We start from the raw sequence: 25,793 nt of genomic DNA on the forward strand, positions 1-25,793 counted from the left end.
ACCTTCTCTTTTTCTGAGCTTTGCCAACACACTATTCTTTATCATCAAACTTTTTACTGTTAAGGTCGTTTTACAGTTTTTGCTGCTTCATCAGCATTTTTCAAAATTTCGAGAACTAGTTCGCAGTTTAGGGTGTTTTTCAGAAACTTCACATTCGAAATATGCATTCACTGAATATCCTATTAGTTATAAAAGATAAAAATTATATAAATTATCAAATTAATAGACTTTTCTGATTTTTCCCACGTTTCGAATAGCCAATAGATGCAGCAGGTAGCCAGGACCCTTTAAATCGAAAGCCCACAACTCGCCACTAACAAATCCAACTATTACTACGAACCAGAAAATTTTGGATTTTTATCAATTTAACCGCTTAAAATAATTTTTCATCAAAGTTTAAAGAAGATAAAGAAAATTCTATGTCCTAAAAACTAGAGCGTCGAGAAATAAGAAAGAAAAAGAGTACGTCGAAAAACGTCGAAAAATAAAAGGTCGAAAAATAATCGTCGAAAAATAAGAAAATTGCAGCGTCGAAACTTAAAAGTCTAAATACTAAAAATTAAAACTTACGTCTAAAGGTATTAAAGCTTAAAAGGAATTCTATATCCAAAACGGCAATAACTTAAAAAGTACTAAAATCTTAAAATGGCGTCGCAAAATTCTAAAGCACCTAAATCTTAATCTAAAGAAAAAGCACTTAAGGGATTTTACGGCAAAGCCTAAAAATCTAGAAATATAAAATACTACGGCAAAAACTAGACTTAAAACTAAATACGAACGATAAATATACAAATTACGAAATTAACGATTAAAAAGATACAAAAAGTAAAAATAAAACTTAAGCTTATAAAAAATATTATTTTTATATTATTATTTTATAAAAGTATTAATATTAAAACTTAAATACAAATAATATAAATTAAAACTAAAAACTAATTAAATTAAACCCTAATAATAATAATTATTATAAAATCTAACCCTAAAATCGTAATTAATGCTAGGGTTTCAGCTGTCAGGTACGCTCATGCGGTCACATGAGATTAATGCACTTCAGCCATGCGATCACATGGCCCAGAATTTCCGGATCTGATTGTTGGGCTGCTACAGTACCAGGCCCAATAGTCTTTTTATTGTTTTGAGCTTCGAATTAGATCCGGCCCAGTTACAGTTTTTTTATAATAATCTGATTTTTATTTTTATAAAATAATAGATAGATAATTTATATAAAATAAAAATATATTTTAAAAACTTAAAATAAAAATACTTTTTAATTTTATATATTTTAAACGAAAACTTAAAAATATTTATATTTTTATACATATATTTTTTTTTCTTTTTATTATTTTTAACACTTATTATAAATACAAAATATTTTTACGAAATAAGAAATAATATATTTTTACAAAAATATAGCTTTACTAAAATATAGCGTAAAAATATAGCATTTCGCCGAGTCCCCGGTAGCGGCGCCAAAAACTTGATGTGTGCAGAGGTGTATACGAAATACTATTAATTTTATTACGAAATACTATTAAATACGATACAATTTTACACAAGTTATTTATTTATTTATAGAGTGGATATACCTAAACCTTGCTACAACACTATAGCAGTGTACCTAATCGTAGAGTAATGTAGTTTTTAGTAAGTTCGGTTCGTTCCACAGGGAGCTAGCTGAGTTTAACGCTATATTTTTAAACAATTATATTTGTATAAATATAAATATATATATATATATATATATATATATATATATATATATATATAAGTCGTATTATTATTATTATTATAAAAAGGGGGTTTTTTTACCGTTTAATGACCGGTTTGTCGATTTTAAATAAATCGTAAAGATAAATGACGATAATATAAATGACAGAATTTAAATTGCGATAAAGTAAATTGCAGTAATTAAAATGACAGTAAATAAAGGTACGATGAAATATGAAATAAAAATATTATGCTTATTTAAACTTCCGTAATCATGATGTTTGACGTTTTGATTTTAATTAATTGTTACCCGGGTTAATTGTCCTTTGTCCTGGATTATTTGATACCTATTTGGTTTTTGTCCATAATAGTCCATCGGTCATAATTATAAAATGCTCGTTAAATTAACCTTATTCCCGAAGTCAAATATTCCAACTAATTAGGGATTCGAACTGTAACAAGGTTTTAATACTTTGTTAAAAATTACACAAATTATCCTTGTATGTAATCCACCCCTATTTTAATGAGATATGAATATTAATTTACCCACTTGATCAGAATGAATAATCAATTACCCTACCCAAATAATTAATTAAATGATCGTAAAAGATGTCATATAAACGGTCACTAAATAGGACATACATAATCATTTTAATAATTATTAGATTAACTAATTTGAAGATAGGTTCGACATGTTCCAATGAGTTGTCGCTCAATTAGACAATACCCCCTATCTATTAATAGTCATAGTCCAATGTCCACAAGTGTCGGTCTTTTGTCCAAACCTTAATTATGGTACAAAATCTAATAACCCCGTCTTAATATTTAGTCTAACGTCACGATTACTTTGGCTCAAATAAGCATAATAATAACTTAGTTACGAGACATTAATTTAAAAAGGAAGAACATAGCTTACAGTGGTGATTAATCGCGTAGCGTTGCACGGACAGAATTTCGACTTAAAACCCGTAAAACATTCTTAAAATAACCTTATTATTATTAACTTAAAATTAAACTTTAAACTATAAATATATATATATATATATATATATATATATATATATATATATATATATATATATATATATATATATATATATATATATTTACGTTACATATGAAGGAAAAGAAAAAGGTGTGATTTGAGCTCGAGCACCAGACTACCTTTTATAGGAATGTGGCCAGAAAAAGTAGGCCATGCGATCGCATGGGAATTAGGCCTCCAGGCCATGTGATCGCATGGAGCAAGGATCCAGCTCACAATCGTTTGTCTCCTAATTTGTCGACGGTTTTTAATATATAATATAATATATATATATAATTTTAAGAATTATTTATATATTATATTATATTTATGTGCATAGTTGACTTGTAATTTTAGGTCCGTTGAGTCGCGCGTTGATAATTGGTTCATGTCCCGGTTCCGGATTTGGTAACATCCTTTCGTACGCGGAGATATCTTGTATTTTGCGTTCCGTGGCTCGTACTCTTGTAATTTTTAGACGTTTCTCATCAATATTTCGAACCACTTGGATTGTACTTTGTACTTTTTGGCATTTTGGTCGTTTGCGTCTTCAAATCGTCATTTTTTTCTTTTGTCTTCGCACTTATTTATTTAAACGAATATTACATAAAAATAGAACAATTGCAACTAAAAGCTTTACATATTAGAAGGATATTGTGCCTAAATGTAAAAAATAGAACAATTGCAACTAAAATCTTTACATATTAGAAGGATATTGTGCCTAAATATATGTACATTTAGAGCACTATCAGATGGTTAATTTGCTGACGAAGTATGTACATCATAGCATATTAGTAATATGAATTAATCGAGTAGTTAAGATTTCACATATAATAGCTTAGTACGGAAAGCTTATTATGGTTTAAAATTTTATATATATAAGATATACATATAATGTAACGACCCTGGAATTTCCAACATTTATTTATTAATAATTATTATTATTATTACGTGTGATTAAACGAATGTATGTTATTACGTTTACATGTTGCCTTGATTGCCCGAACTTGACCTTTAAGTGCCCGAAACGTCTTTGTGACACACGAAACTTCACGAATAATATTTTCAAGTATTATTTACATTCATGATTAGTTTTATTAATCATTTTAAGTAACTATGGTGATTAGTTAGTTACTTGGGCTTTAATTGGGTTTATTTGTTAATTAAGTGAACTTGGGCTTTGTTAGTGTAATGGACTCATGTTATTGGACTTCCAAGCCCACCCTACATTATTAATGGACCTTTAGCCCATGTCTTGAAAGTGTAAGTAGTACTTAAAACATGTAACTAGTTGTTTTGATCAATAAGAATCTAGTTTGCTCATTATCCCCATGTAATCACCTCTTTTATCCAACTTTTGTCATCTTTACATACTAGTAACCAAAGAACCAACCCTTTCCCTCTTGTTGGCTGCTGAATGCCGTGGCCTTTTGGCCATGAAGGGTGTTCAATTTATTTATTTTTTGTATTACAATTACTTGCATTTATCCTTTCATAAAACACACACAACTTACTACACTTTCCTCTCAAACTTTTTCTCTATTTTTCTCTCAAATACTTGTAAGTAATATGAACTTTTCTCTCCTCTTTTTCCTTACTAAAAACTGATTTCATAAGCATTTATCATCATCAATCTTTGTTTGTTGTTTGATTCTTGTTACATGTTGTTGTTACTTACTTACTAACTTTCAAGAATCTAACTTCCTAGTCTTGATTCTTCATAATATCTTGTATTCATCAAGAACACAAGAACTAAACTTACTAGTTTATGTTCTACATATATTGTTTCAAAAGATATAAGTTCATTGTTGTTGAAATCATACTTGTAAGTCATGGAAGTAAACTTAAAGTTTACTTTACTTAAAGATCAACTTTGGTTGAATCTTTAAAGTATGAGCAACCCTTGAACTAATTACTTGTTTAATTAACTTGTTTCTTTATTTTATACACTTTAATTTCATGTAGTTAGTTTATATGGTCAAGTACTACAAGTTAGTCTTGATCTCATATCTCTTGAACAAATTAAGTTAACTTTGAAAGTTCAAGAACACACAAACAAGTTTTCTTTAAATATAACTTTGGATCTAGACTTTTGAGTCTTGGATCTTCAAGATCAAACTAGGAACTATGTTCTACTACTTATGATCTTGATTAGTTAGTTTACTTTCAAGTTTGTAACTTGTTATTAGCTTTAAAGTCCATGTATGTGTTAGATCTAAGACTTTGATGCAACTTTGGTTCATCAAACTTCATACAACTCTTAAGTGAGTTGTGCTTCATGTCTTAGACTTGCACATGGGTTATGATGGTCAAGACTTGGTTGAGATGATGTAGATACATCAATTAGTTGTACACTTGAAGCTATATGCATCAAGGATGAGAGCCATGATGAACATCAAGCACCAAGACCACCGGAACCCTTTTAAACTCACTGTTCTGTCCAAAACCTACTGACTTGATGCTTCTGGAACATACCAGTAGACCTGGACTGTTCTAACCTTGATTTTTAGATAGAAATTTTCGAGTAGATAACTTTTCATTTAGGACTCGTCTTAATCCGAGTTACGGTTTAGGATTTATGGCCCTCCGATCGTTACTATGTCCTTTAACGTTGTGCATAAATTTCTGACCTACTCGCACTTAGACCGTCGCCACGGTCAAACCAAGACGAGTTTGCTTCTGTAAATTTTACCACACTTAAGGGACTCATAGACGGAGCCATGGCCACTGGTCTCACCTTAATTAAGTAAGGGTAGAGGCCGTGGTGACTGACTGAAGTTAGACTTTGTTGAAAACTACTTTCATAAACGAAACTTACTTTACGCCTTTTGTTTGATGATGAATGATGATGACCCTTAAGACCTTAATTACATACTTTTAAACCTATTAAGACAATTTACTGACTTAGTACTATTTGACTTAGGTTGAGGACTTCGGACCATTTACTTGCACACCTTTACCGGACCGACTTTACGACTACATTATCATTGTGAGTTATAGCATTCCCTTTTTACTTTAACTTATTTTGGGAACTGAGAATACATGCGGATTTTATGTTTTACATACTAGGCACGAGTACTTAAACTTTATATATGTGTGGGTTATATAACGGCAGAAACATTCCCTTTAGCTCGGTAACGTTTAATCATTGGTTTATGAACCGATGAACGCGAATCTTAGATATGGATCCATAGGGTTTGACATCCCCACTCGGGCTAGTCGCGCTAGCAGTCAACGAGTGTTTAATACTTCGTAAACATACGCACTCGCCAAGTGTACTTTCAGGGGGTATTTTAAACGTTAAGTTAGTTACCAAGTGCCCACGGTTAACATATACTTTATCATACTGTTTTGAAATGCTCTTTGTAGCACGGAAATCTCGTGGCCTACCTTACATACTATTATACTTAAACTATAGCTCACCAACCTTTGTGTTGACGTTTTTAAGCATGTATTTCTCAGGTGCTTGAGGTTGCTTCCGCTGTGTACTAGTCGTGCTGTAGAACCCGCTGCTTAGAGTTGTCATCGCATGACTACTTATCTTGCATTCAAACTTATTTACTTTTGAAACTATGTTATGTAACGACCTTTGGGGTCACGTACACTTATTTATTTGCTTCTACTTAGTGAAGCATGCTTTCAAAATGTAAAACATTCGGTGTCGGTTATGACATCACCTTTTTATCGTGAATGCAACTTCTTTAATTACAGCATATAGTACTTAACCTTGTAATGATCCTGTTATTGATGATTCGTACACGATGGTTTTGTACGGGGCATCACATTTGGTATCAGAGCATTGGTTGTAGGGAATTAGGTTGCATTAGTGAGTCTAAGACCGACCCGAGTAGGATTCACTAATAGGACTAATCTACAACTTGCTAGTTTACTTATTTCCGCTGAACTTACTGCATGCTGCTGCTTACTGTTACTGCTATATGCCGTATGCTACTACGTGATTTCACTACTGCATGCTATTACTTGCTTTCGATTGCATGCTAGTTTCGTACGATTACTGATATTGCCATGCTACTTATTGTTATACATGATTTAAACTGTTGGCCTATTATTTGCTTGCTTTATGACATACTGACATGGAAAATTTATTTTTCCTTGTTCAGATGTCGGATGTTCCACCTGCTGGCATTTCGGGAAGTACAGACTCAGACCCCGTCGCCCTACCTACTGCTACACCTGCTGCTGCTACTGGCGATACACCGGCCCCGACACCCACTAGTGATCCCAGCGCTTCTACTTCCGGAGCTGGTACTAGTGCACCTGCCCCAGTTTCTGCTCCCGGACCCTCGAGGTCACAGCCCCACATTGGTGGTATTGAGATCCCCGCGGAATTCGGGGAAGGGCCGTTTCGTAACCACATGCGCACACCTTGCCGACGCACTCCCGACGGACGTTTAGTCGTGATTCCTCCAGGCAGACACACACAGATGTTGGCCGCCTTCGGATGCTTCGGATTACCAGCTCAGCCACCAGTGTCACCACCACACGATTCGGATGACTCATCATCCGCCGATTCTTCATCATCAGACGACTCCAGCGATGATGAGGATCCTGCTAAAAGACCTATTCAGGCACCCTCCACCCCGCCGAGGAAGCGGTACCATTTCGACGGCACCGTCATTCTAGGGGTGAATGGAGGTCGTGCTTTTACTGACGCTTTTGGCCATCGTCGTTGGGTTACTGCTCGTAAAGGAGTTGTGCCATACCCTGCCGACCCACAGATACGTAAGGTTCCCCATTACGTATTGACTATTCCTGGAACCGTACCACCTAGATTTAGATACGGACCGCTTACATCTAGAGACGTACCGTCTACATCCGGAGCCGGACCATCTACATCAGCACCACCCGCACCACCCGCCCCACCTGCACCACCTGCCCCACCAGCTCCCTCTAACGAGGAACTGATGAGGGAGACTGAGACTCTCCGAGCTCGAGTCACTGAGCTCGAGGAGCAGTTGGCTCGAGGAGCAGTTCACCCGCCTTCACCGTAGGACCCTGTATTTAGATTTCATGATGTAATCTAGATATAGTTTCATGTATTTCATATGTATTGTACGAACTTATTCAGATGTATGAAACTTATTATTATTAATGAATGGAACTTTGCATTATTTAATTCTTGCACGATATTCTATTTACATTGTTGTACGATGATTCTGTGGTATTTGTACCTAGATGCATTATTTTATAACATGTGATGTTTTGATTCCATGTTGGTCACTATATACTGTATTACTACTACTTGCATGCTGGATTTTGAATTGGGTCAAAATTTTTGTTTAGAATACCATGGCTAACGGAAGAACCACACCTACCGCCGCCCAGATTGAGGACATGATCAGCGAACGGGTCGCTGCAGCCCTAGCAGAAAGAAATCTCCAAGCTCCACCGCCACCACCACCAGCTATCCCACCCGTTCGAAATGGGTGTACATACAAGGAATTCCAGAGCTGCAAACCGCATAACTTCAGCGGCACCGAGGGACCAGTTGGTCTCACCAGATGGTTCGAGAAACTTGAATCAGTATTCCGAGTTTGCAACTGTTCGGAGGATAATAAGACCAAGTTTGCATCTTGCACGCTATCTGATGGCGCGCTAACGTGGTGGAACACTTTAGCTCAAGCGAAAGGTATTGATGAGGCGTATGCTACACCCTGGGAGGAATTCAAGGCGGCTATGATTGATGAGTATTGTCCGAGAACCGAAATTCAGAAGATGGAAATTGAATTCATGCAGTTGAAGGCTGTAGGGAACGACCTTAACAGTTATAATCGTAGGTTTTTGGAGTTAGCATTAATGTGTCCGACCATGGTCACCCCCGAATTCAAGCGCATGGAGAAATACTTCTCGGGACTCCCTAAGTCCATCAAAGGAAATGTCACCTCATCCAAACCACCAAATATTCCCGAAGCAATGCGCATGGCGCATACTCTCATGAATCAGATCCTTATTGATGAGCCGGAGAAGGCTAAGTTTGAAGCTGGTAGTAGCGAAAAGAGGAAATGGGATAACAACCACAACAACCACAACAACAATAACAACAACAGGGGTAGAAACTATGATCAAAACCCGATGAAGCGACATGAAGGGTTCAGGCAAAACAACAACAACCCCAACCCCAACAACAACAACTCCAACCCGAACTACAAGGGCACGCTACCACAATGCAAGAGGTGCTACAAGCACCACACCGGGTATTGTAATGCTATTTGTGAGAAGTGCAAGAAGAGCGGGCACATCGGTAGAGACTGCAAGACTACCACGATGACAGGGAGGCCGAACACTAACGGGCCGAAAAAGTGTTACGAATGCGGGCAGACGGGCCATTTCAGAAACGAGTGCCCGAACAAACGAAAGGATGGCGGACCACCGCGTGCTAGAGCTTTTAATGTTAATGCAAGGGATGCACGCGATAACCCCGACTTGGTGACAGGTATATTCAAAATCAACAATCTTTTAGCTTCTGTCTTGTTTGATACTGGTGCGGATAGAAGTTATGTATGTAGACATTTTTGCGATAAGATTAATTGGTCATTAGTCCCGTTAAAAGAAAGTATGCTTGTCGAGGTCGCCAATGGAAAACTTGAAAATGTTGACCATATTAGTCGTGGAGCTATTATCAACATAGCTGGTGCAGATTTCGAAATTGATTTGATACCTATCAAACTGGGAAGTTTTGACGTGATCGTCGGTATGGATTGGTTGAGCAAGATAAAGGCCGATGTTATTTGTGGAGATAAAGCACTTCGCATACCACAAGGAGATGGCGAACCACTGGTTATCTATGGAGAGAGATGTACCTCGAAGTTGAACCTCATTAATTGCGTGAAAGCGCAAAAGATTATGAAGAAGGGACGCTTTACTGTCCTAGCACATGTGAAAGCGGTAGAAACTGAGGTGAAGAGCATGAACGACGTTCGAATTGTGAACGAATTTTCCGATGTCTTCCCAGAGGAATTGCCTGGATTACCACCACCGAGAGCCGTAGAATTTCAGATTGATTTAGTGCCAGGAGCTGCACCTGTAGCTCGCGCACCTTATAGACTCGCACCTTCCGAGATGCAAGAATTACAGAGTCAACTACAAGAGCTGTTAGATCGAGGGTTTATCCAACCAAGTTTCTCGCCTTGGGGCGCACCTGTTCTGTTTGTGAAGAAGAAGGATGGATCCTTTCGTATGTGTATCGATTATCGTGAGCTCAACAAATTGACAATCAAGAATCGGTATCCTCTTCCGCGAATTGATGATCTTTTTGATCAACTACAAGGATCGAGCGTTTATTCAAAGATCAATTTGCGATCCGGCTATCACCAGTTGAGGGTGAAGGAAAGTGACGTGATGAAGACTGCATTCAGAACCCATTATGGTCATTATGAGTTCCTCGTGATGCCATTCGGTTTGACAAATGCACCTGCCGTGTTCATGGACCTCATGAATCGTGTCTGCAAGCCTTACTTGGACAAGTTTGTTATCGTCTTCATAGATGATATCCTCATCTACTCTAAGAGTGAAGAAGAACATGAGCAACACCTCCGATTAGTGCTTGAACTCTTAAGACAAGAGCAACTTTACGCCAAATTCTCCAAGTGTGAATTTTGGTTGAAAGAAGTACAATTTTTGGGTCATGTTGTAAGCGACCAGGGTATCAAAGTTGATCCCGCCAAGATTGAAGCCATCAGAAAGTGGGAGACCCCCACTACTCCAACACATATTCGCCAATTCCTAGGTCTCGCCGGTTATTATCGAAGGTTTATCGAAGGATTTTCTCTGATTGCGCGTCCTTTGACCGCACTGACTCACAAGGGCAAGAATTTCATTTGGGAACCCGCACACGAATCGGCATTTCAAACTTTGAAGAAGAAGTTAACCTCCGCACCTAATCTATCACTTCCCGAAGGCAGTGATGACTTTGTTGTTTATTGTGATGCATCGAAGAGTGGTTTTGGTTGTGTACTGATGCAACGATCAAAGGTTATTGCCTATGCCTCCCGTCAATTGAAGATTCACGAGCGGAACTACACTACTCACGATCTTGAACTTGGAGCCATTATCTTTGCGCTTAAATTGTGGAGACATTATTTGTATGGAACTAAGAGCACTATTTTCACCGATCACAAGAGTCTCCAGCACATCTTTGATTAGAAGCAACTGAATATGAGACAGCGTCGATGGATCGAGACGCTCAACGACTATGATTGTGAACTCCGTTATCACCCTGGCAAGGCCAATGTTGTAGCTGACACTTTAAGCCGAAAGGAGAGGACGGCACCTCTTCGTGTTAGGGCTCTGAACATCACCATTCATTCGAACCTCAACAGCCAGATCAGAGTAGCCCAAGATGAGGCTCTCAAAGAGGAGAACATATCTCACGAACATTTGAACATACTTGTCGCTCGATTCGAGGTTAGGGAGTCTGGACTCCGATGTTATGCCGGAAGAATTTGGGTACCTCTTTATGGAGATCTACGGAACCTCATACTTGATGAAGCACACAAGTCGAGATATTCGATTCATCCTGGAGCTGGTAAAATGTACCACGACCTTAAAGAACACTATTGGTGGCCGAATCTTAAGAAGGACGTTGCAACTTATGTTGGGAAGTGTTTGACTTGTTCGAAAGTTAAGGCCGAACATCAGAGGCCTTCTGGTTTACTTCAGCAACCGGAAATCCCACAATGGAAGTGGGAAAGGATCACAATGGATTTCATTACTAAGCTGTCGAAGACGGTGGGCGGATACGATACCATTTGGGTTATTGTTGACCACCTCACCAAATCTGCACACTTCCTAGCGATGAAGGAAACTGATACAATGGAAAGACTTGCTCAGTTATACATCAAATAGGTTGTATCTCGTCATGGTGTACCCTTATCGATCATCTCTGATCGCGATCCCCGTTTTGCTTCTAGATTTTGGCGTTCTTTGCAAGAAGCCATGGGAACTCGTCTCGACATGAGCACTGCTTATCATCCTCAGACTGACGGGCAAAGCGAACGAACGATTCAGACCTTGGAAGACATGCTGCGTGCATGTGTCATTGATTTTGGAAAGGCCTGGGAAAGACATTTGCCACTTGCCGAATTCTCGTACAACAACAGTTATCACTCAAGCATTAATGCTGCACCTTTTGAAGCATTGTATGGCCGTAAGTGCCGATCTCCTATTTGTTGGGCCGAAGTAGGCGAAAAGCAAATCACCGGACCCGAGGTAGTCCACGAAACCACGGAGAAGATTGCTCAGATTCAAGCTAGACTTAAGACTGCCCGTGATCGTCAAAAGAGTTATGCCGATCTTAAACGTAAGGACTTTGAATTCAACGTTGGTGATCGTGTAATGTTAAAGGTTGCACCTTGGAAAGGTGTGATCCGTTTTGGAAAGCGTGGAAAGTTGAACCCACGATACATTGGTCCTTTCAAGATATTGGAACGTGTTGGACCCGTTGCATACCGTTTGGATCTACCAGCACAATTGAGCTCAGTTCATCCAACCTTTCATGTGTCAAACTTGAAGAAGTGTCTTGCTGCACCTGAACTTATCATACCACTTGAGGAACTTACGATTGACGACAAACTCCACTTTGTGGAGGAACCAGTTGAGATTATGGATCGTGAGATCAAAACTTTGAAACGCAACAAGATTCCGATTGTACGGGTACAATGGAATGCTAAACGAGGACCTGAGTTTACTTGGGAGCGAGAGGATCAAATGATGCAAAAGTATCCTCACCTTTTCCCGACTCCTCCATCTACCTCAGCTTAAATTTCGGGATGAAATTTTCTTTAACAGGTGGGTAATGTAACGACCCTGGAATTTCCAACATTTATTTATTAATAATTATTATTATTAATACGTGTGATTAAACGAATGTATGTTATTACGTTTACATGTTGCCTTGATTGCCCGAACTTGACCTTTAAGTGCCCGAAACGTCTTTGTGACACACGAAACTTCACGAATAATATTTTCAAGTATTATTTACATTCATGATTAGTTTTATTAATCATTTTAAGTAACTATGGTGATTAGTTAGTTACTTGGGCTTTAATTGGGTTTATTTGTTAATTAAGTGAACTTGGGCTTTGTTAGTGTAATGGACTCATGTTATTGGACTATCAAGCCCACCCTACATTATTAATGGACCTTTAGCCCATGTCTTGAAAGTGTAAGTAGTACTTAGAGCATGTAACTAGTTGTTTTGATCAATAAGAATCTAGTTTGCTCATTATCCCCATGTAATCACCTCTTTTATCCAACTTTTGTCATCTTTACATACTAGTAACCAAAGAACCAACCCTTTCCCTCTTGTTGGCTGCTGAATGCCGTGGCCTTTTGGCCATGAAGGGTGTTCAATTTATTTATTTTTTGTATTACAATTACTTGCATTTATCCTTTCATAAAACACACACAACTTACTACACTTTCCTCTCAAGCTTTTTCTCTATTTTTCTCTCAAATACTTGTAAGTAATATGAACTTTTCTCTCCTCTTTTTCCTTACTAAAAACTGATTTCATAAGCATTCATCATCATCAATCTTTGTTTGTTGTTTGATTCTTGTTACATGTTGTTGTTACTTACTTACTAACTTTCAAGAATCTAACTTCCTAGTCTTGATTCTTCATAATATCTTGTATTCATCAAGAACACAAGAACTAAACTTACTAGTTTATGTTCTACATATATTGTTTCAAAAGATATAAGTTCATTGTTGTTGAAATCATACTTGTAAGTCATGGAAGTAAACTTAAAGTTTACTTTACTTAAAGATCAACTTTGGTTGAATCTTTAAAGTATGAGCAACCCTTGAACTAATTACTTGTTTAATTAACTTGTTTCTTTATTTTATACACTTTAATTTCATGTAGTTAGTTTATATGGTCAAGTACTACAAGTTAGTCTTGATCTCATATCTCTTGAACAAATTAAGTTAACTTTGAAAGTTCAAGAACACACAAACAAGTTTTCTTTAAATATAACTTTGGATCTAGACTTTTGAGTCTTGGATCTTCAAGATCAAACTAGGAACTATGTTCTACTACTTATGATCTTGATTAGTTAGTTTACTTTCAAGTTTGTAACTTGTTATTAGCTTTAAAGTCCATGTATGTGTTAGATCTAAGACTTTGATGCAACTTTGGTTCATCAAACTTCATACAACTCTTAAGTGAGTTATGCTTCATGTCTTAGACTTGCACATGGGTTATGATGGTCAAAACTTGGTTGAGATGATGTAGATACATCAATGAGTTGTACACTTGAAGCTATATGCATCAAGGATGAGAGCCATGATGAACATCAAGCACCAAGACCACCGGAACCCTTTTAAACTCACTGTTCTGTCCAAAACCTACTGACCTGATGCTTCTGGAACAGACCAGTAGACATGGGCTATTCTAACCTTGATTTTTAGATAGAACTTTTCGAGTAGATAACTTTTCATATAGGAATCGTCTTAATCCGAGTTACGGTTTAGGATTTATGGCCCTCCGATCGTTACTATGTCCTTTAACGTTGTGCAGAAATTTCTGACCTACTCGCACTTAGACCGTCGCCATGGTCAAACCAAGATGATTTTGCTTCTGTAAATTTTACCACACTTAAGGGACTCATAGACGGAGCCATGGCCACTGGTCTCACCTTAATTCAGTAAGGGTAGAGGCCGTGGTGACTGACTGAAATCAGACTTTGTTGAAAACTACTTTCATAAACGAAACTTACTTTACGCCTTTTGTTTGATGATGAATGATGATGACCCTTAATACCTTAATTACATACTTTTAAACCTATTAAGACAATTTACTGACTTAGTACTATTTGACTTAGGTTGAGGACTTCGGACCATTTACTTGCACACCTTTACCGGACCGACTTTACGACTACATTATCATTGTGAGTTATAGTGTGACGACCCCGTCAAAACACTTAACGGATCCGTCAGTTGGTCCCACAGCTTGATCGGACTTAAATGAATTAAATAAACAAAGTCGCATTCTTTTATTTCAAAATGTTCCCCAAAAAGGAAACAAACCAAATTAAGTAGTTTGAAAACCAACCAACCATAATATGAAACCAAAAGTTGACACAAAACATTGCCAACAATCCCACAATTTAAATTATCCAAAATAGAATGCAAACTTAAGTTTCATAAATTGTTTCATAAAATCTGTCCAAATGCATGCAGACTCTTCTAACGACAGCGGAAGCATCAAATAACTCAAGTACCTGTGAAAACATGCAAGTAAACTGTCAACACAAAGGTTGAGTGAATTATAGGTTTAAATAAATAAGTAAACTTTAGACCACAAGATTTAAAAATGTTAGAAAACATTAAACATTATTCCATTATCAATGAGCCACCTGGTAACCACTTAACCCTTTATTTACCCTTGCCAAACACAATAAAAATATACACTTGGACAGTGTATCTACAACAAATTACGAAGTACTAAACATTCCGATTATAAATTGCTAGCGCGACTAGCTCGAAATGGGGTTGTCAAACCCGATAGATCTATCCGTAGGATTCGCGTTCACCGGTAGAAACCAATGATTACAGTTACCAGACTAGGGAATATTTTTGTCCAACTCACAATGAATAATTAAATTTAACTGTTACTTGTGTCTAACCGTGAATAAAAATCTGCATGTAATCACATCCCAAAAAATATACTTTGAAAAGTATGTAAAAACGGGACTATAACTCACCTTAAATAGCAACTGAAGAAATCTCACAAATACGCGAACAGCAAGTAAAGTAAAGTGATCAAGAAAGATCACAACGCCGACCTATAAATAAAGCAGGTCGAAATAAATAACTAACTTAGGCCAAGTCTTAGTATGATAGCTATTGTACATGTTGCAAGTAGGCATAGAACATTACTCAGCAAGCATCGGTTTGATTGGAACAGCATAAGGACACACACTTTCTGTTTTTAGAAAGTTTCTATTTTTAGCAGGTTTCCATTTTTGGAAAGTTTCTATTTTAGGAAAGTTTCTATTTTTGGAAAGTTTCTATTTTTGGAAAGTTTCCAAATTTAGAAAGTTCTATTTTTAGAAAGTTTTGAAGTTAGGAAAGTTTCCTTATTTAGAAAGTCAACATAAGTCAACTGAAAGTCAAAGTCAACCGAAAGTCAACTCAAAAGTCAACCTTGGTCAAACCTAGTCAACATTAATTTTAAAAGTGTAAGTTATAATAATAACATAGGTTATAATGTTATTTAAAGTCAAAAGTGTATAATAATGTCTTAACATAAGTTTAATTAAATAAAATGAATTATTAAAGTTAATATAAGTTGAAATGTTATAATTAGTATAACATAAGTATTTAATTAATTAATTAAATATCAATCATAATATAAATATTATTAATTTATAATAAATTTTAAATCATATCATAAGTATTATTAATTAATAATGAATTATTAATCATATCATAAGTTTCTAATTAAAATTATTAAATCATAAGTATTTAATAATTAAGTCATAATTAAATAATAATTAAGTCTTATAATAATTAAATAATTATTTAATATTTATTATAAGTCTTTTAATAATTTCTCAAAAACAAATTTAATACTTATCATAAGTATTTTCCTTTAATAATAAAAGTATTACTAATCATAAGTTTAATTAAAATGTTAATTAAATTATAATTAATAATTAAATGATATAATAAATATTTATATCATATGTTTTAAATAATAATAATTACCTCTTTTATCATAAGTAATTAATTAATAATGAATTCCATAAATTTTATCATAAGTTTAATCATTAACCATAAGTTTTAAGTTTAAAAGTTCGCCGGGTCGTATCTTGAGCTCCGGGTGTCGGTTTCGGGCAAGCCACATATGTAACTTCACCTACTCAAACCACCCGACACATTTATGAACTCAAGAACACTCCAAGAACAGTCCCTAGGTCGTGGATATCAGCCATGACATCAATTGGGAAAATCATTTTACTCAAAACAGTAATTCGGGCAAAACGGGTGAACCGTGGCTCGGATTTAGGTGACCCGAACATGAATATTCGTCTCACCATCAGTCCTAACCAAATGAGGCACCCTAAAGACACCAAGGATGGTCACAAAGTCGGACCCAACCTTGTTCATGCCAAGAACACCTTTCAATCTTTAACAAAAACCAAATTAAGCATATCTAGGGCTCCGGGAATCGAAACGACATGAATCCGGAGTCTAAAATTAATGTATTAATGAGAGGAACTCATTTATGTACTTTATTTTAACATTCATATCAGTTATATAGTCAGAATATACGAATCAAACTGCTGTCCAAAATTTACAAACCGAAATCATACGCAAACGAGTAATTCTACGCATTCAAACAACATTACAACAACTTATACATATCATACTAATCATATAACATATAAAATCAGTAATATATATGAAAAATCAAAAAGCTAGGGTTAGGGTTTATACCCTAATCGAGAATCAAAGTATATGATCGCGTAGAGAACGAAGAGGAGAACACGTTTATGTAGATGATCTCTTGATCCAAGCTAGCTTTTTGATGAAGATGGTGGTTTATGGTGGTGATGGTGGCGGCACAAAGAGGGAGGAGAGGAGAGGGTGAGAGCAAAAATAAAACTAGGTCTTGAAAAATTGGGAAAGTGATAAACAAAATCTCAAAAAAAGAAAAATAAGGAGAAGGGATCCCCTCCCCCCCTTGGCTTCGGCCGAAATTGCTTGGGGGTGGGCCCCATGGGTCCAATTTTGCTAAATGGTGAAATCCTTGTGGCCCGAGATCCCGTACGAAGCCCGAAACGCGAAAACACGCTTACGCGATTAAAAATCCGGAAAGATAACGAACGCGCGACGAAAAATAAATATAAATACACCTACTAATAATATGACCTTAAAATATCATATTTAAAATATTTAGGATTTAAAAATCCAGAAAACTCGACCGTTGGTTTAAAAACCGAAAAGATTCGCCGGATGGAAATCCGCGGGACGTAGAAACGTATAATTTAAAATATGAATACATATATCCACATAACACATAATAATTATTATATATATATTATTACAAAAATAATAATATAGGTCATGGAAATGACGTGGCACACTAACAGTTAACGGTCGTTAAATAATTAACGGAAAAAGATAACGGAAAAAGTAGGGTCGTGACAGTACCTCCCCGTTACGGAAATTTCGTCCCGAAATTTAAGCAGGCGCAGGGGTTGACTCGGCATCTGAGAACAAATGCGGATACTTCTGCTTCATTTGGTCTTCACGCTCCCAAGTGAACTCGGGACCGCGTCTAGCGTTCCATCGGACCCGAACAATAGGAATTCTGCTCTGTTTAAGAGTCTTAACCTCTCGGTCCATAATCTCAACTGGCTCTTCAATAAAATGCAATTGCTTGTCAACCTGAAGTTCCTCCAAAGGAATAGTCTGATCAAATTCAGCCAAACACTTCTTTAAGTTCGAAATATGGAAAACATCGTGAACAGCACTGAGTTCTTGTGGCAACTTCAAACGATAAGCCACCGGTCCAACTCTTTCAATGATCTCAAACGGTCCCACGAAACGAGGACTTAACTTCCCTCTTTTACCAAAACGAATAACACCCTTCCAAGGTGAAACTTTTAACATAACACGATCACCAACTTGGAATTCAACATCTTTCCTTCCTTTGTCGGCATAACTCTTTTGCCGACTCCTAGCAGTTCTCAACCTTTCTTTAATTTGAACAATCTTCTCAGTAGTCTCGTGAATAATCTCTGGGCCTGTAAGTTGAGCATCCCCAACCTCATTCCAACAAATAGGAGATCTACACTTCCTACCGTACAAAGCTTCAAACGGTGCGGCTTTAATACTTGCGTGGTAGCTGTTGTTATAAGAAAACTCAGCTAACGGCAAATACTTATCCCACCCATTTCCAAAATCAATCACACAAGCTCGCAACATATCTTCTAATGTCTGAATGGTCCTCTCACTTTGACCATCCGTTTGAGGATGATAAGCGGTGCTCATATCCAATCTAGTGCCCAAGGCTTCTTGCAACGATTGCCAAAATCTCGATACAAATCGACTATCTCTGTTGGAAATTATAGAAACGGGAACACCATGCCTCGAAACAATCTCTTTCAAATACAAACGGGTGAGTTTCTCCATGGAATCGGTTTCCCTAATCGGCAAAAAGTGAGCCGACTTAGTGAGTCGATCTACAATCACCCAAATCGCATCGTAGCCACCCGAAACTCTTGGTAACTTAGTGATAAAATCCATAGTGATACCTTCCCACTTCCACTCGGGAATTTCTGGTTGTACCAACAATCCGGACGGTTTTTGATGTTCAGCTTTGACCTTAGAACAGGTCAAACACTTAGCCACATACGTAGCCACATCACCTTTCAAATTTGGCCACCAATACAGCTCCTTAAGATCATGGTACATCTTCCCTGAACCAGGATGAATAGAGTACCTAGACTTATGAGCCTCATCCAAAACAAGTTGTCGCAGTTCACCAAACTTCGGAACCCAAAGACGTCCTACAAAGTACCTAGTACCATCTGCTCGAATCTCAAATTTCTTAGCCATACCTCTTACGTTTTCTTTCACAAAATTCTCTTCCTTTAAGGCTTCTTGTTGTGCCTCAAGAATCTGCCTTGCGAGGTTTGATCTAACTGTCATATTCAAGGCCCTAACCCTGCGAGGTTCAGTCCTTTCTTTACGACTCAATGCATCAGCCACAACATTGGCCTTACCCGGGTGATACAAAAGGTCACAATCGTAATCATTCAACGTCTCAATCCATCTTCGTTGTCTCATGTTCAACTGTTTCTGATCGAGGATATGTTGAAGACTTTTGTGATCTGTGTACACAGTACTCTTGACCCCATACAAATAATGTCTCCAAATTTTAAGTGCAAAAACAACGGCCCCCAACTCTAAATCATGAGTTGTATAGTTCTGCTCGTGAATCTTCAACTGACGTGATGCGTACGCAATAACCTTCTTTCGTTGCATCAAAACGCAACCATAGCCTTGTCGAGATGCGTCAAAATAAACAACAAAATCATCATTACCCTCCGGTAAAGACAATATCGGAGCGGTAGTCAGTTTCTTCTTCAAAATCTGAAAAGCATTCTCCTGTTCATCCTTCCACTCATACTTTTTCCCTTTATGCGTTAAAGCAGTCAGAGGTTTCGCTATACGAGAGAAATCCTGGATGAACCTTCGATAGTAACCTGCCAATCCTAAGAACTGACGAATTTGAGTAGGAGTTTTCGGGGTTTCCCACTTTTCAATCGCCTCAATTTTAGCAGGATCAACTTGTATTCCTTGTTTGCTAACAATGTGACCAAGGAACTGAACTTCTCTTAACCAAAAAGCACACTTAGAGAACTTAGCGTACAACTCTTCTTTCTTTAACAAATCAAGCACTAACCTCAAGTGTTCTTCGTGCTCTTCATCACTCTTAGAATAGATAAGAATGTCGTCGATGAAAACAATAACGAACTTGTCCATATAGGGTCTACACACACGGTTCATGAGGTCCATGAACACAGCAGGTGCATTTGTCAATCCGAACGGCATAACAAGAAATTCAAAGTGACCGTAACGGGTGCGAAAAGCAGTTTTTGAAACATCAGATTCTTTAACACGCAACTGATGATAGCCAGAACGAAGATCAATTTTTGAATAAACAGAAGAACCCTGAAGCTGATCGAACAGATCATCAATTCTCGGAAGAGGATAACGATTTTTAACAGTGAGCTTATTCAGTTCACGATAATCAATGCATAAACGAAAAGAACCATCCTTCTTCTTAACAAACAGAACAGGAGCTCCCCAAGGGGACGAACTAGGACGAATAAAACCCTTGTCTAACAACTCACGGAGTTGACTTGACAATTCTTGAAGTTCAGAAGGCGCAAGACGATAAGGAGCACGTGCTACAGGAGCAGCGCCGGGAACAAGATCAATTTGGAATTCTACCGCGCGTTGCGGCGGAAGGCCAGGTAAGTCATCGGGAAACACCTCGGGAAAATCCCTAACAATATGAACGTCATCAACGTTCTTTACTTCCTTACTAGGATCAACAACATGAGCAAGGATAGCATGACAGCCTTTGCGGAGATGTTTACGAACTTTCATACAGCTAATAAGGTTTAACTGTGTGCATTTCTTATCTCCAAAGACCATCAGTGGCTCTCCAATCACATCAGTAATACGAATAGCCTTATCATAACAGACGATCTCGGCACGGTTCGCGGACAACCAATCCATACCAATAACAATATCAAAACTACCAAGTTCAATCGGTATCAAGTCTATCTCAAAATCCCTACCACCCAGATTAATGTTACATTTACGATGTACAGTCTTAGCAGTAAGTTCCTTACCATTAGCTACTTCAACAACATAAGTATTGTCTAAGAGAGTTAACGGCGTTTTGATTCTCGGACTTAATTTACTCGACACGAAACTTAAATCAGCCCCTGAATCAAATAACACATAAACTGATAAATCGTTGACTGAGAACGTACCAGTAACAAGCTTAGGATCATCCTCCGCATCCTTAGCATTAATGTTGAACGCTCGGCCGCGTGCAGTCTCTGCAGTCTTCTTGTTGGGACAAGCATCTCGGAAATGCCCCGGCTTCCCACACTCATAACAAACCCTTGGATTACCTCCATTATTCGATTTCCCATTACCGTTACCGTTACCACCTCTATTACCAACATTATTATTATTACCACCAGTCGCGGGAGTAGCAGACCCCGGCAAAAGCACTGTACAATCTTTAGCAATGTGCCCTTGCTTAGAGCACCTCTTACAAGTAACTGTGCAGTAACCATCATGAACTTTATAGCAACGAGGACACACACGCTGACTTCTGTTGTTAGCACCTGAGGTATCCTGTTTCTTCTGCTGATTTTGGTTTTGATTGCGGTTGTTATCCCACTTTCGTTTCCCATTATCAGCCTTCTTGACAACCTCCTCACTACTTTCAACAACTGTAGTCTTATTTCTTCTCAACACCTTGTCATTAAGTTTGTGGGCCATAGACATAGCGGCCTCAATAGTCTGGGGTTCACTGGACTCAACCCCGTGTTCAATCTTCTCGGACAAACCATCAATGTAAGCCTCAATTTTGCGGTCCTCATCCGCATAAACCCTAGGACACAGCAAAGTTAACTCGAAAAACCTTCGTTCATAGGCATCTAACTCGGTGCCATGCATTTTCAAATTCTTGAGCTCAACCTCTAGCTTCTTAAGCTCACCCCGAGGTCTATAGCGGGTGATCAATCTTTCCTTAAAATCATTCCAGGCCAAACCATAAGCTACATCGCTTCCCAAACTACTAACCAGATTGTTCCACCATGTCAAGGCACTATCCTTGAGAGTGCAACTAGCGAAACTAACTTTGTCTTCTTCACGGACCCGACTGACCCTGAAAATAGATTCGATTTTCTCGAACCAACGAGTAAGCCCTATTGGTCCTTCCGTACCACTGAATTCTTGAGGTCGACCAGCCATAAAAGTTTTGTGGGAGCATCCCACGTTGTTGTTCACATTGGCGTTAACATCAGCATTTGCTGCCATAGCAGCAGCAATTCCTTCATTGATCAGGCGTTGCATACGCGCTTCAGTGGACTCTCTTGGAGGCATGATCTTCAAAATAGAATAACACATCCGTTAGTACCAAGAATAATACTAGTGTCATAAAGGAATAGATCAAAACACGAAAAGACTAACCATTAAGATATTAGTCAACTAACACTATGAGTAATAACATGACAGTTATGATTGTTATAGAAATAACCATCACATGCATACATATTTTATGATAACATCATACAACATACATAGCACCTAACATACATGAACATATATTACGCATAACATAACATGCCAAGAGCCACAACATCAGAAATAAAACATGATAATGATAATAGATGTCATAAAAATAACCATCCATACATAATGAAAAATATCCCATAACAAAATCTTAATAAAATCCTCGGCAAAACGCCGTACATAACCCAAAATGTATGTATAAAAAGGACATTAAGTCTGATGAAATAGATAATCAATATGAATAATCACATCACATTCGCTTAGAGCGGGTGTGATAAGCTGGTCCAGCATGAGTCTCAGCAGGATCCTCATACTTACGCAACTTCCCTTTCACAACATCCAACTCTTCCTTCAACACACGAACAGTGCTCTCGAGAGCCTCGAACTTAGCATTAACTTCTCGATCACGCTTGCGGTTCGCATCCTCAACCCTATGCTTGAAAGTGATAAAGTTACCCATGTCGGCACGGATCTCGTCCATAACTTCATTATGTGGCAAGGTGCGCAAACAATCACTAAGGGCGTTAATACGTGTCACCTCATTATAAGCCCGGTTCATATGAGTAATGGTAGAAAAATAGTAATGAACAGGATCATCGATCTCCGGTTGATTAGCACGACGTCTAGCAGGAGACGGTGGAGCAGGAGCAGCAACAGAGTTATCGCTCGAAGTCGACATCTGCAAACAGCAAAACCGCAAACCATATACCAAAAGATATGAAAGCTAATAATATAACTTATACGAAATGAACTGCATAATAATGCTATAGCAAAATGGTCGGGCTGTAGACTAGACTCTAATGCACCCTAATAACCACGGGTTGACCACATTAAGACCGCCTAGTTCCCTACAACCAGAGCTCTGATACCACATGTGACGACCCCGTCAAAACACTTAACGGATCCGTCAGTTGGTCCCACAGCTTGATCGGACTTAAATGAATTAAATAAACAAAGTCGCATTCTTTTATTTCAAAATGTTCCCCAAAAAGGAAACAAACCAAATTAAGTAGTTTGAAAACCAACCAACCATAATATGAAACCAAAAGTTGACACAAAACATTGCCAACAATCCCACAATTTAAATTATCCAAAATAGAATGCAAACTTAAGTTTCATAAATTGTTTCATAAAATCTGCCCAAATGCATGCAGACTCTTCTAACGACAGCGGAAGCATCAAATAACTCAAGTACCTGTGAAAACATGCAAGTAAACTGTCAACACAAAGGTTGAGTGAATTATAGGTTTAAATAAATAAGTAAACTTTAGACCACAAGATTTAAAAATGTTAGAAAACATTAAACATTATTCCATTATCAATGAGCCACCTGGTAACCACTTAACCCTTTATTTACCCTTGCCAAACACAATAAAAATATACACTTGGACAGTGTATCTACAACAAATTACGAAGTACTAAACATTCCGATTATAAATTGCTAGCGCGACTAGCTCGAAATGGGGTTGTCAAACCCGATAGATCTATCCGTAGGATTCGCGTTCACCGGTAGAAACCAATGATTACAGTTACCAGACTAGGGAATATTTTTGTCCAACTCACAATGAATAATTAAATTTAACTGTTACTTGTGTCTAACCGTGAATAAAAATCTGCATGTAATCACATCCCAAAAAATATACTTTGAAAAGTATGTAAAAACGGGACTATAACTCACCTTAAATAGCAACTGAAGAAATCTCACAAACACGCGAACAGCAAGTAAAGTAAAGTGATCAAGAAAGATCACAACGCCGACCTATAAATAAAGCAGGTCGAAATAAATAACTAACTTAGGCCAAGTCTTAGTATGATAGCTATTGTACATGTTGCAAGTAGGCATAGAACATTACTCAGCAAGCATCGGTTTGATTGGAACAGCATAAGGACACACACTTTCTGTTTTTAGAAAGTTTCTATTTTTAGCAGGTTTCCATTTTTGGAAAGTTTCTATTTTAGGAAAGTTTCTATTTTTGGAAAGTTTCTATTTTTGGAAAGTTTCCAAATTTAGAAAGTTCTATTTTTAGAAAGTTTTGAAGTTAGGAAAGTTTCCTTATTTAGAAAGTCAACATAAGTCAACTGAAAGTCAAAGTCAACCGAAAGTCAACTCAAAAGTCAACCTTGGTCAAACCTAGTCAACATTAATTTTAAAAGTGTAAGTTATAATAATAACATAGGTTATAATGTTATTTAAAGTCAAAAGTGTATAATAATGTCTTAACATAAGTTTAATTAAATAAAATGAATTATTAAAGTTAATATAAGTTGAAATGTTATAATTAGTATAACATAAGTATTTAATTAATTAATTAAATATCAATCATAATATAAATATTATTAATTTATAATAAATTTTAAATCATATCATAAGTATTATTAATTAATAATGAATTATTAATCATATCATAAGTTTCTAATTAAAATTATTAAATCATAAGTATTTAATAATTAAGTCATAATTAAATAATAATTAAGTCTTATAATAATTAAATAATTATTTAATATTTATTATAAGTCTTTTAATAATTTCTCAAAAACAAATTTAATACTTATCATAAGTATTTTCCTTTAATAATAAAAGTATTACTAATCATAAGTTTAATTAAAATGTTAATTAAATTATAATTAATAATTAAATGATATAATAAATATTTATATCATATGTTTTAAATAATAATAATTACCTCTTTTATCATAAGTAATTAATTAATAATGAATTCCATAAATTTTATCATAAGTTTAATCATTAACCATAAGTTTTAAGTTTAAAAGTTCGCCGGGTCGTATCTTGAGCTCCGGGTGTCGGTTTCGGGCAAGCCACATATGTAACTTCACCTACTCAAACCACCCGACACATTTATGAACTCAAGAACACTCCAAGAACAGTCCCTAGGTCGTGGATATCAGCCATGACATCAATTGGGAAAATCATTTTACTCAAAACAGTAATTCGGGCAAAACGGGTGAACCGTGGCTCGGATTTAGGTGACCCGAACATGAATATTCGTCTCACCATCAGTCCTAACCAAATGAGGCACCCTAAAGACACCAAGGATGGTCACAAAGTCGGACCCAACCTTGTTCATGCCAAGAACACCTTTCAATCTTTAACAAAAACCAAATTAAGCATATCTAGGGCTCCGGGAATCGAAACGACATGAATCCGGAGTCTAAAATTAATGTCTTGATGAGAGGAACTCATTTA

The sequence above is a fragment of the Rutidosis leptorrhynchoides genome, chromosome 1 (assembly GCF_046630445.1).
Source record: "Rutidosis leptorrhynchoides isolate AG116_Rl617_1_P2 chromosome 1, CSIRO_AGI_Rlap_v1, whole genome shotgun sequence".
In the NCBI taxonomy this organism is placed as follows: Eukaryota; Viridiplantae; Streptophyta; class Magnoliopsida; order Asterales; family Asteraceae; genus Rutidosis; species Rutidosis leptorrhynchoides.